This window comes from Trichechus manatus, unplaced genomic scaffold, assembly GCF_000243295.1.
Source record: "Trichechus manatus latirostris isolate Lorelei unplaced genomic scaffold, TriManLat1.0 scaffold00100, whole genome shotgun sequence".
NCBI classification, from domain to species: Eukaryota; Metazoa; Chordata; class Mammalia; order Sirenia; family Trichechidae; genus Trichechus; species Trichechus manatus.
In genome coordinates this window covers 2,598,225-2,614,951 of record NW_004444036.1, presented here as the reverse complement: position 1 = coordinate 2,614,951, position 16,727 = coordinate 2,598,225, and the positions used below count along the sequence as shown (strand labels likewise).

The 16,727-nt window shown below is 42.1% G+C and overlaps 1 long non-coding RNA gene across 1 annotated transcript; it reads right to left on the bottom strand.

The window, feature by feature from the left end:
• Nucleotides 1-147: 147 nt before the first annotated feature.
• LOC111821714 (uncharacterized) lies at nucleotides 148-9,718 on the bottom strand. Its single transcript, XR_002825059.1, has 4 exons — nucleotides 9,701-9,718; nucleotides 5,109-5,347; nucleotides 4,353-4,573; nucleotides 148-205 (listed from the first exon to the last, which is right to left on the bottom strand). It is a non-coding gene; the product is annotated as an uncharacterized LOC111821714 (long non-coding RNA).
• Between the last annotated feature and the right edge of the window lie 7,009 nt (nucleotides 9,719-16,727).

The following is a 16,727-nucleotide window of genomic DNA, read 5'->3' as shown; positions in this document are numbered from 1 at the left end:
GAGCTTGAATCTACCAGCTGTTCCTTGGAAATCTACAGGGTAGCTCTACCCTGTCCTATAGGGTCGCTATGAGTCGGAATCAACTCGACGGCAATAGGTATACTACCTCAGTCAGCACCTTGTGTATTTGCAAATTTAAGGTACCTGCCTCTTCTCAGATGCGCTCTGGTTTTCTTCCAGTAAAGCAGGGATTTGTTCCTCCAACCTGAAAAAAAAGAAAAAATAATGGGCAAAGTAATGTTAGTAGTTCTAAACCTACTCATGAACAGATTTTTATACCCATAATGCTCAAAGTGGGTCAGTTTTTCTCTCAATTGGCACATCATCACATGAAAACAGCCAAATAGGAGCTCAATTTCCCCCAGAAAAGGCCATGGCAATACCAAATCAACCTTAATTCAGATGCTTATCCTCTTCCATTCAATTCAAATAATATTTATTGAGCACTTCCTATGTGGCAGGCACTGTGCTGAGGGACAGGGACACAAATGGTAAACAAGATAGACGTTGTTAGGTAGGGCAAACACACACAAGTAAACAAAACATGCCAAGTACGTGCCAACCTCAGGGCCTTTGCACTCCCAGTCTCTTCTGCCTAGAGTGCTCTTCCTCCAGCTAAACACATGGCCACTCCCCATCACTTCACTTAGGTCTCTGCTCAAAATGTCATCTCCTCAGAGAAGTCCTCCTTGACTGCCCCCATCTATAACAGCATTCCTATCACTCTATGTCCTTTTGTCCTGCTTTAGTTTTCTTTGTGGAGTCCCTGGGTGATGCAAAGGGTTAAGGCACTCAGCTGCTAACTGAAAGGCTGGCGGTTCAAGTCCACCTAGAGTCACCTTGGAAGAAAGCCCTGGTGATCTACTTCTGAAAAATGAGCCACTGAAAACCCTATGGAACAAAGTTCTACCCTGACACACATGGGGCCACCATGAGCCAGAATCAACTTGACTGGCAACTGGAAAGTTTTCTTTGTAGCTCTTTTCCCTACTTGATTTTATACTATGTATTTACTCATTCAATAATGTGTTTATTTTTTGTCTCCAGTATTGGAATATAAACTTCAGATACCTACTTCAGTGCCAGGCATGTAGGAGGCACTCGATAAATATTTATTACATGGATAAATGAAAGCTAATACTAGAGAATACTATGGGAGCACAGAGAAAGAGTCCTTATTGCAGAAAGGGGACCAAAGAAGGCTTCCTAGACAAAGGGATGCCTAAACTGAGACCTGAAGCTTGAGCAGGAGTTAGCCAGAAAAAAAGAGGTGGGGGTGAGAGGAGGGTGTTCTCATTAATATACATATTTTACAATACTTAGCAAGGAGGTGAAATAAAAATCAGAATGAATTGCATTTCTGGTTATAATGCTGCAATTATACTATGACAAGGTAGAAAAAAGTACCCCTCTGTTTGGGGGGTGATGTTCTATATCCCGATTGTGGTGATAGTCACATGAATCTATCTGTGTGTTAAAATTCACAGAACTGTACACAACAACAAAAATCAATTCTACTATATGCTGATTTAAAAGTTAAGGAAAAAAAAAAAAAGCAAGCTTCACAGAGCTGACTCTGGTTTGGTATCACTGGGCCTGTAGATGCTAAAGGCCCTACAGGCTGGCTATGACTGCCATGAACTTTCCTAAATCACAGCCAGGGCAAAATCTTCGGCCAAAAACCAAAAACACTAAGGAAAAAACTTGTCCTTCCCTCTGACTTCTTTTTAGCTTTTTTGCTGTCTATTCATGGGCAAAAACCCCAAAATAGAGATCCCAGTCAGAAAATACAACCCATGCATGCTTTCTTTACTCAGCAGATACTTACTGAACACGGACCGGCTATGAGACGGGCATACACAGATGAATACATTATGATTCATTCCCCTACCAAGTTCAAAGTGTAATGAGGGACACAGGCATGTACACAAATAATCTCAATACCGTAGGTATAGGTATGGAGCAATGCCCTCACACTCCTGGAGCCCAGAAGGAAATTAGCTCTGCCTGTGAACATCAGGAAATGTTTCCTGGAGCATAAAAGGTGGGGAAAGGCATTCCAGAGAACATGGGGAAAGTCTGAGAGGACATGTTATATTTGAGTGATGTTTCATGCGACTGGAGGAGAGAGGGTATATGGAACGGAGGATGGGGATAAGAACCTGGGGAGATAGGTTGGTGCAAACTGTGATCATTCTTATAAATTATGACAAAGAATTTGGACTTAAGCCTGTTAGCTAGGGGACTGTGATTTCAAATGCTTATATGGGCTGGGGCAGATCCTGTAAATGAATGAAGCAGCCTGGGTGGAAACTATGAGCTTCTGCCTAAATGAGGCAGCTGATGCTTACCGGTAGCTCCATCTTAGGGCTGCTATCAAAATCCTGGCTGTGTTGCCAGATGTAATTTTTCAAGAGAAGCTGAACATATCTTTATATAAAAATCTCCCTATTTTTAAATGTCAGCAACGAGTATATTTTAGCAAATTTAAGATGCCACTGATTTACAAGATGCATCATTTTGTGTACCAGTAAGAAAGAAAAACGTTAAAAATCAAACTATGACACTCTATCAATTTTAAGACATGTCCCAATTTCAGTGCTAAAATGTGAAGAAAAAAAATGTATGCAACTTAGAATCAATAAAACACAGGAATTCACATTTTTTCCAAACACTGTATAGTCTCCATGGATGCATCTGTAGGCTGGATGCAGTTTGAGGCTGGCAGATGGCAAACTCTGAGTAAAGGGAGCCTGAGGATAATCTGATTAGATTCAGGCTTTAGGAAGATCACTCTGGGGGTCATATGGTGATGAACTGGGAAACAGCCAGCAGTAGGAAGACCAGTGAGGAGGCTGCTGCATTAATCAGGAGATAGATGATCAGGGCTGAATTAAGGCCATGGCACTTCAGATCAACGAGGGGCCCAGTGGGAGTCTTTTATATAATAAACCCCACAGAACCTCTTGGAGGCAGACTGGGTATGGGGAACAAGGGAGAGAGAGGCATCAAGAATGATTCCGAGGTTTCTAGGTTGGAATAATTGTTGTGTGCCATCAAGTTGATTTTGAATCATAGCAACCCCATGTGACAGAGTAGAACTGCCCCATAGTGTTTCCTAGGCTGAAATCTTTACAGTAAGGATTAAGGTGCACCTGACCCAAGCCATGGTATTTTCAATTGCTTCATATGCATATGAAAGCTGGACAATGAATAAGGAAGACCAAAGGAAAAATGATGCCTTTGAACTGTGGTGTTGGTGAAGAATATTGAATACACCATGGACTGCCAGAAGAACGAACAAATCTGTCTTGGAAGAAGCACAGCCAGAATGCTCCTTAGAAGAAAGAATGGCTAGACAACATCTCACATACTTTGGACATGTTATCAGGAGGAACCAGTCCCTGGAGAAGGACATCATACTTGGTAAAGTAGATGGTGAGCCGAAAAAGAGAAAGACCCTCAATGAGATGGATTGACACAGTGGCTGCAACAATGGGCTCAAGCATAATGATTGTGAGGATGACACAGAACTGGGCAGTGTTTTGTTCTGTTGTACATAGGGTCACTATGAGTTGGAACCAACTCGATGGCACCTAACAACAGCAATCTTTACAGGAGCAGATCTCCAGGTATTTCTCCCGCAGAGCCACTGGTGGGTTCAAACCATGGACCTTTAGGTTAGCAGCTGAGCGCTTAACCATTGTGCCACCAGGGCTCCTTTTTGGAATAATAGACGAATCATTCATTTATCCAACAACACTTACTGGGTATCTATCATGTGCCAGTCACTATGCTAGGTGCTGGGGATACAATGATCAACCAGACAAACATGATCCCTGCCCTCTTACAGTTTTTCAGTCTACTAGGTGATGCTATTAATTGAAATAGGGTATTAAAGGGTACGAGTGTAGAACACAAAGGGGGACAAATGTGTATAGTGGAGAAAAATAACGAGTTTAATCAGGGCTGTGCTAAATTTGAGTGTCTGTCAGACCTCACTGTTGAAAAATCCCATAGGCAGCCTGGGTTTAGAATCCAGGCAATAAGTTAGGTCTGGAGATTCAGATTAAGAAGAGCATCAAGTTACCCACCGCAGCCAGAGTGACTGGAGAAATTAAAATAGCCAGGGAGAGCTTGTAGACTAAGAAGGTAGTAGGAACAAAAGCAGAACCCTGGGGAATAGAGACACTTAAAGGGAGTTGAGGAGGAGAAAGGAGCAAACAAAGGAGACTAAAAAAGGAGCAATCTGGAAAGTAAGAGGCCCAGGAGAGAGAGGTATCTAGAAACCAAGTATTACCATACAATCCACATATACCGTTATCTCTAACTACTACATAGAGGCAATTTACCTTGGTAATGTACAATTCAGGCTTTCAGGGTTACAGACGTAGTGCACGAATTTCAAACAGGCTTATCAGGATTACTTCTTACTTAGGGAGCTGTGATATTTTTAAATGTTGCCACAATGTTCCTTTAGCTTGTATGTGCTTGCGTTTTTCACGTATCTCAATTTGACAGCTAGCAGACCAATGGTAATTTCTTAGTTCTTCTTACTTTCTTTCTGAAGGAGCTATAATATGACATTCCAAGATAAAAACAAAAAGATATATATGTATATAGGTTTACACAACTCGCTCACCATGTCAAAACACTGGGAATTGGACAAAATTAATCTAGGCACATACAGTGGAGTCCTTTTGCAAGACCATCACCAGGTTCTTGGTCCAGAGCTCTGTAACAGGTGAGACTGTGATATGATAAGATACTCTGGTCCCTTGGGCTTGTTCAGAAAGGCCCTCAGAAATCTTCATTTTTTGGTGAGGAAACCAGGCCAGAGAGGTTAGGTGGCCTCCACAACGTCACAGGCTTGTGAATCTGTGGCCATTACCCTATTCATTACATCAAGATGACCCAATTCTACCCTATAAAGATAGCTCCAATATAATCTACGTTAAAGTATTATAAACTCCATACATAAAACCTAAAGTCCACAAGAGTTGGGCCAAATAACTAAACAAACAGAGGAAGAAGGTTAACTTTCGATCATATGATTCCATGCCTACCTAGATTTCAGTCAGTTAATTTGGGCCATGAAGTGTCCTTACCCTTCACACGGTTTCAAGGAAAATAGATGCCTCGATGTTCACTTTGCTGGTTGTTGAATCTTTCAGCTTGATCTTCAGGCTCAGGACACAATCAATCCATAGTCAGGTGTAGAGGTCTTACTTGGAGAGGACTCCTCAGCCCTCTCTGGAATCTTTCAGGGGTAAAGATTCTAGGATGATTCATCAATAGGTTGCCTTGGCAACACCACAGTGTTGGATGCAGATATTATACCTGCCAACTAGAATATAAACTTATACAACCTGGATGAGAGAATCACTTCTTGCTTATTGCAAAGGCAAATTCTAGGTTCTTCAAGCTTTCTTTCTGCTACCATTGCCTCCCTGTCAACCATGTCCATGCTCATGAACATGGAAAAGAAAGAATAGTTTGTTTTCTTGGAGGAACATAGAAACTATTAGTTAAAACAAGGCCTGGGAGAGATCCATGGCTTTCTTTTCAAAACCCATTGGGAAGAGTAAACATTAATCAAATAAGCATACAAATAAATGTGAAATTGCAAAGGAGAAGTACGCATTTGACAGTCGGTAGGATGTCAGCAAAGGCTTCTCTGAGGCAGAAATCTTTGAACTGACAATTAGGTGACTTGTTGATAGGGGGATGGAGTCAAACGTTGCTGTTGTTGTTGGTTGGCTCTGACTCATGGCGACCTTATATATCACAGAACAAAACATCACCTGGCCCTGTGCCATCACACTTGAGTTAAGGCTTAGTGACCCAGAGCTGAGAACAGTAGTCTATGATTTGTGGCCTTTCAAAGGAGAATCTGGGGTTTAATATAGGTCTTAATTAACTAGGCAAGGAGCCATGGTGGTTAAAGCACTCGGCTGCCAACCAAAAGGTCAGCAGTTTGAACCCACCAGTCGCTCTGTGGAAGAAAGATGTGGCAGTCTGCTTCCATAAAAATTACAGCCTTGGAAACCCTATGGGGCAGTTCTATTCTGTCCTATAGGGTCGCTAGGAGTCAGAGTTCGACTCAACGGCACACAACACACACAATTAACTAGTGGAGTCCCTGGGTGGTGCAAACAGTTAATGTTCTTGGCTGCTAACCGAAAGGTTGGAGGTTCGAGTCTACCCAGAGGTGCCTCAGAAGAAAGGCCTGGCAATCTACATCCACTGAAAACCCTACAGAGTACTATTCTACTCTGACAGACATGGGGTCGCCATGAGTCAGAATCGACTCAATAGCGACTGTTTTTCTTAACTTACTAAAGCTGGAGTTAGTATTTTCCCCAATATTCAAAAGAGTGCAGAATCTGTGAGTCTCTTACATAAATGCATTACCGTCTAAAACAGTGCTTCTCCAGCTTTAACGTGCTTACAGATCACCTGGGGATCTTGTTAAGGCAAAATTCCTGTGCCCCACCCATGGAGATTTTGATTCAATAGATCTGGGATGGGGCCCATGAATTTGTATTTCCAATAAGCTCCCAGGAGATGCTGATGCATACTTGGAGTGGCACTGCCGTACAACACACTATGATTTCTAGTTTTTTAAATCGCCATTTCTTTTTCAGTCTGTTCTTCCAAGAATTTTAAAGTCAAACTATATCATACAATGTCCTTGTGATTTCTCTGGTCTATTCAGTAGTTTCGCCAAAACAAAAGAATGTTGGAATATGTAAATAAAGTAATGCCATAAGCTAAAGAGTTTAAATATTTATAAACAATGAGAGAAATAACAATGATGAGCAAACTGAGGTATCAGTAATGTAGAGAAACTTCACTAATTCACCCCCATGAAGGGAATGTCATTCTTACTTAGTGGAAAGGCCAATTCACAAAGCAGTTTTAAAGAAAAGTAACATAAATTAACCTGAAGTAACTAAGGAAAAGAAATTCCTATATGTTCAAGGAATCTTTTACTTTAATAGGTAGGCGAGAGCTACTTGTAATTAATACTTTTATTTTTTAAATGAAGCTGTAGATTATTTTAAAATGTGAGATAAAAACAGCCCCCTCTTGTTTTCTTTATTAGCAGAGTCATTGTTTTAATCTCTGAGACATATATTAGGTAGGTTAAAGAAGTTCTTAGGATGTCTACCCTCAAAGTGTTGCACAACTACTCTTAGGAGTAGATGAGGGTACTAACTGGAATTGTAAGCCATTCATTCTACACATTCTTTAAGAACTGCAGTATTTTGAGCTAGTTACTGCAAATGCATAGTAGTTAAGAGGAGGCTCTAGAGTCAACTATTCCATTAGTGATGTGACCTTAGACAAATTTCTTAACCTCTTATTGTGTCAGTTTTCCTGTTTGGAAACAGTGACTCAAATAGCATCTGTCTTATGAGGAGCTTGTGAAGATTCAAAGCGATAATAAGGCAAAATGCTTAGCATAAGTTCTGGTGCATAGAAGAGTTTTATACATTTTAGCTATTATTATTATTAATATTTTGCATACCTTATTAAATTCTCAATTGTATGAGATGTATTTTATTTATTTATTTATTTTTTACGTTTTAAGATTTCGGTCAAAAACAGCCCCTTTTTAAGGTCTCTGTTACTTTCTACTGAACATGCTCCTGCAGACACACCACGTTCCTGCTGGTGTGGCTATGTGAAAATTCTTGTTATTTCAATGAAACATCAGCTCTGCCACTTACAACCTGGGGACCACAGGCATCTTACATAACTTCTGAGCCTCAGTTTGCTCATTTTAAAAATGAGGGTAATAATATTTAAATGGAATAACAAAAGTGGAAAATTCTTCGTAAACTATGAAGTGTTAAGCAAATAGTAGCTCCCATGTCCCGAGTGAACCTGCATCTTGGAGAAGAGACGTGGTCTCGCCTGTGGGTCAGGCTGTGTCTGGGAGCAACGGAATAGAATTGGGCTCTAGAGTCAGATTGCTTGGGTTCATATTCCAGCTCCACGGGTTAACAGTTGTGTGTGACCTGGGCAAATCACGGAACCTCTCTGGAACCGCTCTGTGCCCTTCCCTCATTTATAAAACCGGGATAGTAATAGTGCCAACCTCACTGGGTTGAAGTGAGGAATAAATGAATTAGTATATCCTGGCAGCCAGTGATAAGTGCCTAACCAATATCCATTCTCCCCTTCTTCCTTACGAATAAAATCCCAATTTTGTTCTAGGTGGCAATGCGCTAAGGAGCCCTGGTGGCACAGTGGTTACGTGCTCAGCTGCTAACCAAAAGGTCAGTGGTTTGAACCCACCAGCTGCTCAGTGGGAGAAAGATGTGGCAGTCTGCTTCTGTAAAGATTTACAGCCTTGGAAATCCTACGGGGCAGTTCTATTCTATCCTAAAGGGTCGCTATGAGTTGGAATCTCTACTCTGTCCTATAAGGTTGCTATGAGTAGGAAATCTACTTGAAGGCAACGGGTGTGGTGTGCTCAGCCAACAAAACTTGATTTCCTACGCTCCCTTGCAGCTAGGGGTGTTCATGTGACATAGTTCTGGCCAATGAGACGTGAGCAGAAATCTACTGGATGAAGCTTCCAGGAAAGCTATTGTTTTCCTGATAAGAAAGGAATAGACTCAGTGGACGTGAGCCTTTTCCTCTTTGCCCTTCCCTATCTCTGCCTGGAACCGGGACACAATGCCTGGAGAAGGAGTAGCCATCTTGTGAGCTTTAGGAAGAGAGCCTCACACTGAGAACAGTGACAGCAGAAGCATCAAAGGAAGAGCCTGAGACATGGATGACACTGTGAAGCTGCCACTTCCTGGCTTCACATCATGTGAGGAAAAAACCTTCCCCTCTGTGTGAAGCCCCTGCTATTTCATTTATCTTATTATATGCAGCCAGACATAGTCTCTAAGCAATAGAGTTGTAAAGCAGTTTGAACAGTGCCTGGCTCATAGTTAAACTCATTGTTGTTGAGTCTATTCCGACTCTTAGCGACCCTATAGGACAGAGTAGAACTGCCCCATAGGGTTTCCCAAACTGTAATTTTACAGAAGCAGCAGACTGCCACATCTTTCTCCCACAGAGCAGCTGGTGGGTTCAAACTGCCGACCTTTCAGTTAACAGCCAAGCACTTAACTGCTACTCCACCAGGGCTCCTTGGCTCAGTTAGTATTCAAAAAATGTTAGCTATTATTATTTGCCCAGTTCTGTTCCCTAACAAAGTGACCAGCAAATAGTTCCCTAACCTCCTTGTAATAGTACCCCAATTTTCTTTTCTAAAATCAACCTTCTCCCTATTTTAAGCCACGTGGTTTGCATGGGATTGACATCACGCTCCACTCTAAGGGTAGGCCCTGAATAGCTTACTCCAGGTAGCGTAGCGCACTCCCCAAGCAACTGTGATTGTGCAGGGATGGGCCCATAATTTGGGCCGAAGGCAGTTAGCACATCCTCTTCTCCTGGCAAAAGAGAATGTTCAAGGGTGAGCACGGAGCTAAAGACAGCCAATATGAGTGCACCTCAGGACTTGTGGAGAGAACGCTGGGGCATAGACTCGCTCTTCTCCCCCAAGCATGGTGCTCTGAGCAAAGCTGTGTCCCCATGAGAAGAGCCAGTCCAGAGGTGAACCTGATGCATTGAGAAGGGGAGGGAAATTGAGCTGGAGCCCTGATTACCTTATAGTCTCTGGATCAAATCTTACCTCTGGAGTTTTCAAACCAGAGTCCCTGGAAACTGGTTTTGCTAAATCAGTTGGAGCTGGATCTTGCTTCACTTGCCATCACAAGATTCCTTCTGATACTGTTAGATGAAGAGAAGAATAATTTTAACTTACGGACTACATACCTAGAGGGAAATTTTCCGAACTTTGGTCTAGTGCATCTATTTCATAAAATCTAGGAGCCTACTGTCTCAGTCATCTAGTGCTGCTTCAACAGAAATACCACAAGTGGATGGTTTTAACAAAGAGAGGTTTATTTCTTCACAGTAAAGTAGGCTAAAGGTCCAAATTCAGGGCATCAGCTCCAGGGGAAGGCTTTCTCTCTCTGTCGGCCTACTTCTTATCAGTGTTCCCTGGACTAGGAGCTTCTCTGCGCAGGGACCCGGTCCAAAGGACGAGCTCTGCTCCCAGCACTGCTTTCTTGATGGTATGAGGTCCCCAACTCTCTGCTTGCTTCCCTTTCCTTTTAAAAGGTAGTGCAGGCCACACCCCAGGGAAACTCCCTTTACATTGGATCAGGGAAGTGACCTGGGTAAAGGTGGTGTTACAATCCCACCCTAATCCTCTTTAACATAAAATTACAATTATAAAATGGACGCCAACCACACAATTCTGGGAATCGTGGCCCAGCCAAATTGATACACATTTTTGGGGGGACATAATTCAAACCATGACACCTAGGTAGTGCAATCAGCTGTTAACCTAAAGGTTGGCAGTTTGAACCCACCCAGCAGCTCCAGAACAAAAGGCCTGGTAGACTGCTTCTGCAAAGATTACAGCCAAGAAAACCCTATGGAGCAGTTCTACTCTGCAACATCTGGGGTAGCCATGAGTCAGGGAACGGCTCAATGGTAGCTAAGAACAATATAATCAATTATAATATAAATCTGTATCCAAGTCACCCTTCCAAAAGAAAAAAACAGCAATCGATAATCAATTTGCAATTGTATGAATTCATTCAAATTTCTCTTTCAAAAGAAAGTAAACAACTAGTTGAAAACGTTTTGTTTGTTTTTTGTAAACATGTCCAGAACTCCTTTGAGAATAAATGTGCATCTGGGTTTTAGAATGAACGTTGGACTCAGAGGCAGACAGTGGAAATCTTTGACTATTATTGAAATAATATTACACAGACAGTTGTCATGGCAGCCTGATCATTTGGCAGACAGCCTCTAACTGAGTTCAAAAACCTACCAATTTGTTTCGGTTTTGTTATCGAACGTAGCCTTCGGACTGTACCCTAATTGTATCGAAAGGATCACAAATACTTAAAATCACTAACAAAAACACATGATTTTTTTAAAACATTTTATTGTGGTTTAGATGAAAGCTTACAGAGCAAATTAGTTTCCCATTCTGCAATTTATACACAGCTTGTTTCATGACATCGGTTGCAATCCCCTCAATACGTCAACACTCTCCCCGCTTCCTCCTCGGGTTCCCCGTTTCCATCCGTCCAGCTTTCTTGCCCCTTCCTGTCTTCTGAACTTTGCTTTTGGGCAAATGCTGCCCTTTTGGTCTCCTACAGTTGATTGTTCTGAGGTACACCTTCCTCACAGGTGTTATTGTTCACTTTATAGGCTTGTCTACTGTTTGGCTGTAAGGTGATCTCCAGGAGTGGTTTCAGTTCCAATTTTGAGGGTATCTAAGGGCCATAGTCTCGGGGGTCCCACCAGTCTCTATCAGACAAGTAAGTCTGGTCTTTTTTTTTTTTTTTTTTTTGAAGTTTGTTCAATATTATTCTCCCGCTCTGTCCAGGACCTTCTATTGTGATCCTGGTCAGAGCAGTCAGTAGTGGTAGCTGGGCACCATCTAGCTCTTCTGGTCTCAGGCTGGTGGAGGCTGTTGTTCATGTGGTCCATTAATCCTTTGGACTAATTATTTCCTTGAGTCTTTAATTTTCTCCACTCCAGACAGGAAGAGGCCAGTAGTTGTCTCTTAGATGGCCATTCGCAAGCTTTTAACACCCTAGTCGCTACTCACCAAGGAAGGATGTAGAACATTGTGTTAATGGACTGTGTTATGCCAATTGACCTAGATGTCCCCCGAGACTATGGCCCTAAGCCCTTCAGTTCAGTGATTTAGTCCTGCAACTGCATCACTCTTGAAATCTTCCCAACAGACTATGGGGAGCTGCTTACAGGCAAGTCTTATTGCATGCACAATTGAATCCACTTGGAAATCTAAATAAGACATGAAGTGTTGTGAAAGTAGAGAGTAGCCAATTTCATTTCCGTTGCCAATTAGCATTGGCTGGATGCTGCTATCAGACATTTCCTTTTAAGTGGGGTTCTTTAGGAATGAGAGTAGCCAAACTGTCCTGGGCTCACTTACGAAGCCCTAGGGGAGTGGCTTGAAAGTAGGGGTATCTCAAGACACATGAATAAAAGAGGGGGAGACAAAGTATTTTGAGCTGATCCAAGCCAAGAAAACCCTATGGAGCGGTTCTACTCTGTAACATCTGGGTAGACATGAGTCGGGGAACTGACTCAATGGTAGCTAACAACAACATAATCAATAATAATATAAATTTCTATCCAAGTCACCCTTTCAAAAGAAAAAACAGTAATCAATAATCAATTCTCTAGATTGGCTATCTCTCTAGATTGTATTAGCTCAAGTTCAAGTCCAAGGTAAGCAAGAAAATGTCTCTCTAGAGTGGCTATGTCTATAAAATTGAATCTCATTGAACACGATTGTAAGTGATTTTGGAGGTTATAGATAGCTGGTCTTAAGAGGAACACCACAGGAAGCCTTCTTTACTATCAGACAGGCTTTTGCAGATCACCTGTCCCACCTGCCTTCTCCTCTTTTGAGTTTCTCCTTTAAGAGAGAGAAGATAGGGTCCTAATTAAAATTCAGTAACATCCTAAATTAGGAGACTCACATCATGCCATTGTCATCCACTGACATCTTGGAATAAATTAGTCCTTTGGGCTAATGTTTATAAACTCCTTGAGATGGGGTCATGCCATATATATATATTTTAAACTCCCCTCACTGCCCAAAACTGTGCTGGACTAGAACACAGGGCAGTCCCTCAGCAACTGGTGAAAAGAGTAAAGGCATTGTTCCTGGCTTTGGAGTCCCCAAGGTCTTCTCAGAGATTCTGTGAGCCACCTAATATCCATTAATAAACTCATTGACTTCGTAAACTGTGGGAATAGTGAATCAGCTTAGGCGATGTTATGCTTTGGTAACAAACCCAAAATCTTAGTGGCTTACAATAATAAAGGTTTATTTTTCACTCCTGTTACATGTCTATCGCAGATTGGTTGCAGTTCTGTAACACATGGTCTTCCATCCAAGAGTCAGGCCGACCTCTCTCTGGGGCACTGCTGTTCTTATAGCAAAGGGGCAAAAATAGAAATAGTAAACTACGAGCTGGTTCGTCAAGCTTTTGCTTGGAAGTGATGCACATCATTTCTGCCCATATTTAATTGGCCAAAGCAAGTCACTTGGTCAAGAGTGAATATTTGGAGCAAGACGGTTCTGTTACATGCAACTAAGAGTGCTGTCTAATACAGTGCAATAGTAAGATGGCAGCAGAACCTCCAGCCTCTGTATTACCTCAAGTTCAAGTCCAGGGTGAACAAGAAAATGTCTCTTCTCAAGAAGTCCCAGGATTAGGTCTCACTGGAACTGATTGACTTGGCTTGATCATCCCCAACCCTAAACCAATTCATTCAGTATTTATTTATTGAGCATTTACTATGTTCTGGGCACGATTTGGGCTCTGTGGAATATAGCAATGAAAGAAACAAAATCCATGCCCTCATGGAACTTTCATTCTAGTTGGGGACTGTGGGGGACAGACAGTCAACAAAATAAATAAGTAAATATCTAGAAACTTAGATGGCGATAAATGCTATAGAGAAAAATAAAGCAGGAAAGGGTGATACTGAATTTCTGGGATAAAAGGAAAGGGATAATAGCAATTTTAAATGGATCAGTTAGGAAAGGCCTCACTGAGAAGATATTTGGACAAATACCTGAACAAGGTGAGGGAGCAAGTCATGGGTAACCTGGGGAAGAGCATCCAAGGCTGAGAGAACAGCAGATGCAAAGGTTCTGAGGCAGAAGTGGCTGCGTGTGTTTGAAGAAGAGCAAGGAGGCAAGTGTGGCTGGAGTGGAGTAAAAGAAAAGGCAAAGTGGTAGGATGTATATAATCAGAGCAGTTATGGCAAAGGGGGATGGATCATGCCGGGTCTTGTAGGCCACTGTAAGGTTTTGGCGTTCATCCTAGTCAAGATGGGGAGCCATTGAAGGGGTTTGAGCAGAGGAGTTACAAGATCTTACTTAGGTTTTTAAAGGATCACTCTGGCTACTGTGTAGAGAATAGCCTGTAGGGAACAAAGGGCAGAAGCCAGGAGGCCAGGATATCAGGCTATTGGCAATAATACAGGCAAAAAGTGATGGTGTTTTTGATGAGGGTGGTAACAGGGGAGAAGGTAGAAAGCGATCAGACTCTAGATAGATCTTAAAGGTGGAGCCAATAGTCTATGCTAGTGAGATCAGATTTGGAGTATGAGAAAACCAGAAGACTCAAGTACGATTCTAAGATTTGGAGCCTAAATAACTGGAAAGATGAAGTTGCCATTATCTGAAATAAGGAAGACTGAGAAGGGCAGATTTAGGAGGTGGAGAGCAGGAGTTTAGATATAGACATGACATATTGGAGATGTCTATTAGACATCTAAGTGGAGATGTTGAGTAGATAGGTTTGGAGTTCAGGAGAAAAGCCTGGACTAGAGATAGAAATTTGGCAGTCATCTAGGTTATAAACAGTATTTAAGGCCATTAGACTGAATGAGGTCACTCATTCTCACTGATTGGTAAGAATGAATAGAGAAGTTCAAAGACTGAGCCCTGCGGTACACCCATGTTTAACGGTCCAAGAGATGAGGATCCAGCAAAGGTGACTGAGGAGGAGTAAGCAGTGAGGCAGGAAACAAAAATCAGGGGAGGGTGGTATCCTAGAAGCCAAGTGAGAAAAATGCTTCAAGAAGAAAGGAGGAATCAACTGTTTCAAACACTGTTGATCAGCTGAGGCGTGAGGGCTATTTGATTTAGCGAAGTGGAGGTCATGGGTGATCTCGATCAGAGGAGTTTTGGAGGAACGGTGGGAGCAAGAGTCAATGGGAGGAGAGGAACTGGTGAAAGCAGCTGTAGACAAATCTCTAAGAGTTTTCCTATAAAGGAAAGCAGAGAAATAGGAGTAGCTAGAGGGGGAAATGGGATTAAGATTTTATTATTTTAATGAAGAGAGAAATAACATGTTCATTTGCCGATTGGAATGATCCAGTAAAGAGGTAGAAAGTAATGATGTGGGAGCTAGGGGGGAGAATTGCTGGAGTGATTTCCTTGAGTAGGCAAGAGCAGGTGGGATCTAGTGCACAAGTGGAGAGGTTGGACTTAGACAGGAATGTGGACAATTCATCTCGAGCAGGGTTTCTACCTTGGCACTAATGACATTGGGAGCCAGGTAATTCTTTGTTGTGGGGGCTGTTCTGTGCACTGTAGAAGCATCCCTGGCCTCAACCCATTAGATGCCAGTAGCACCCCTCCTCCACCAAAAGTGTCTCTAGACATTGCCAAATAGCCCCCATGATTCCCCCTCTCAAGGGACATTTCAGCCTGGATATGTGTTTTTCTTGGGCCAAATTCATGGGTGGAGTAGGGAGAAAACTGGTTTTGACAGAGGTTGTGGTTTTGCCAACAAGTACAAGGAAGCAACAAAGGGGCAACAAGTGAGTGATAAAAATGACTGACCACTGAACCTGAGCTGGGCAGGAAGACAGAGAGGATGTAAGGGACTATGAAAAGGTAGGTGGGCAAAAAGCAACAAATATCCATCACAGCAGGGTAGTTCCAAGATGTTTTGAACATGACAAGCTGCAAAAAGGGGGAGATAAAGTGAGCTCTGTCATACTAGGGTAATGGCTAACTTTTCTTAGTAAGTACTCAAGTACTCACTGAAAGACCGTGTATGATAGTTTCTAAAGGAAATCAGGTAAATTAAGCTTCTTAACTGAGCTCAGTGTCTGAGGCTGTGGTTTCTTAGGTTGAGATACTGTCCTAGGGTTCTCTAGAGAAACAGAACAAGTGACATATATAAAGAGAGAAAGAGAGATCAAGAGAGAGCTTGATTGACTGATTTACTTCAAGGTACGGGCTCACGCGATTGTGGGGTAAGAGTATTCTGGCAAAATGTCTATTTATAACCTGGAAGCAGAACACATCCTGGGAAATTCCCTTTTTACTCTTAAGGTCTTCAACTGGTTGACTGAGGTCCGGCCACGTTATGGAAAGTAATAGGCTTTTACTTGAGGCCAACTGATTTAATCACATGTAACTACTTCATAACAGCAACTAGACTAGTATTTGACCACCATAGCCTAGCCAAGTTGACACATAAAATTAACCATCACAGATACCCTCCATCAGTGAAGCCAAGCACTGGGGAGCAACACTTTAATAACTGTGACATCAGAGGTCTCAACAAGTTTGAATGTAATGTCGATATTTATTTGTTTCTGTATGTATTTTTCTTATAGCTGTTCAGATGCTTATAGGTAATGGGCCTCACAAATCTGACTGAACAGACTGAAGTGCCAGGCAAAACTATGGTTTAAAAGGTGAAAGTCATCCACAGTTGTGCCGATGATGTGAAAAAAGTGAAAGTCATTAACAGTCATTTCCAGCGGGCTCTTTGCTTCTACTTTTGAGGATTCTGTTTAAAAATTACAAAAGATAAGCATTTTTTAAAAGTCTCCATTTCCTCACTGGTATGCATACAAAATATTACAACAGACCGAAGCTACTCTTATGGGAACAAGGTATCACCTTTATGGACTGTGGCCACCCATAATCACTTAATTATCAGAAGACTGAGTGTGAGCCAAGCCCTGCCACTCACCAGCTGAACAGTCTCAGACAAGGCATTCAAACTCGTCGGCCTCAACTTCTTCAGCTGAAAAATGGAGATAATAATACCTACCACGGCTAC